Here is a 1,020-nt window from a genome sequence, read left to right as displayed (position 1 = left end):
TTTAAAGCTCTTAGATGTTCATGAACAGCAGAGTGCCAGATCTGCATGGTTCCATCAACATTTAGGTACATTTTCTAAGAAATCCTGGAGGTGTTAGCAGCAATTCACCAAAGGCTGCACAGTAAGACTGATCTCACCACATTTTCTGCCTTAGGTATTTCAAATACACTACTCCTATTTTGCACTGCAAGAACGAACACCTACCAAAGTATAGCATTGAGTCCATCAGCCTAAGACTGAGTTGTATCCATGCCTGCTCAGGGGAGCTAGAGAGATTAAGAACTCCCCTAATCTCTTTGGGCTACCTGAAGGCAAGGCTAGGTGCACAGGTGAGAGCAGGAGTCAGGCATTTTCATATTTCTTGTAGGAGGACATGGGCAGGGAGAAAGGGGGGGAGGGGAGGATATGGGCAAATCCTTCCTCCACCCCTCCAGTATTCACATCAGCACACACAGCACTACAAATGGCAGGATGAAAATTGCTATCCTTTAAAACGTGGAGGGAAATATGCCTGTAGGGTCTCTCTGAGGTACAAGGCTTTTTAGGGCTAAATCCTAGAAAGGTCAATTTAGGTATCAGTCCTTCCCCAGGCCACAGCCTCAACTTGGAGTCTAGCCCATAGTGATCTGCACTCCCATTTAGTTCTCCACACCTACCTTTCTCCAGCTGAGACGTGGGACTCTGATGGGGGTGAGGAACAATCATGGTATAAATATGAGGAGGAAGTTCTGGATTCTAGCAGAAGGGAGGAAGACTCCCTGGGAGAAAAAAGTTAATAAGTAAATGAATAAGGAATAAATGATCATATAATACAAATAAAAAAATAGACACCCTGTTTACCTAGTTGTCTCCCACTGTCCAAGACACAATGCTTTATGTTAATGTTTCCAGATCTCTTTGGTCAGCAAACTGGATAGGGCTAGAGAGTAATTCTGTCATGGGTACAGCAGCCCAAGTCTTATGCCTCTGACGCTCCTTTTGTGGCTTGACCCTGTGGCAGAATACCATCTCTGGCTCTCC

The 1,020-nt window shown here is 45.0% G+C and overlaps 1 protein-coding gene across 3 annotated transcripts in view; it reads right to left on the bottom strand.

Moving 5' to 3' along the window:
* LOC109288002 (calcium-activated potassium channel subunit beta-2) overlaps positions 1–1,020 on the bottom strand; it is a 238,249-nt gene that overhangs the window by 174,308 nt on the left and 62,921 nt on the right. The window contains exon 1 of one of the 3 annotated variants that reach the window (XM_019503327.1): positions 657–770. The exons of the other annotated variants lie outside the window; for them this stretch is intronic. The gene's annotated coding sequence lies outside the window, so the exon portion shown is untranslated. Of the gene's footprint in view, positions 1–656; positions 771–1,020 lie in introns of those variants that run through there. 3 annotated transcript variants of the gene reach the window in all.

Source organism: Gavialis gangeticus, unplaced genomic scaffold (genome assembly GCF_001723915.1).
Source record: "Gavialis gangeticus isolate Ggan-Ray unplaced genomic scaffold, GavGan_comp1, whole genome shotgun sequence".
In the NCBI taxonomy this organism is placed as follows: domain Eukaryota; kingdom Metazoa; phylum Chordata; order Crocodylia; family Gavialidae; genus Gavialis; species Gavialis gangeticus.
This window is presented reverse-complemented; position numbering and strand designations above follow the sequence as displayed.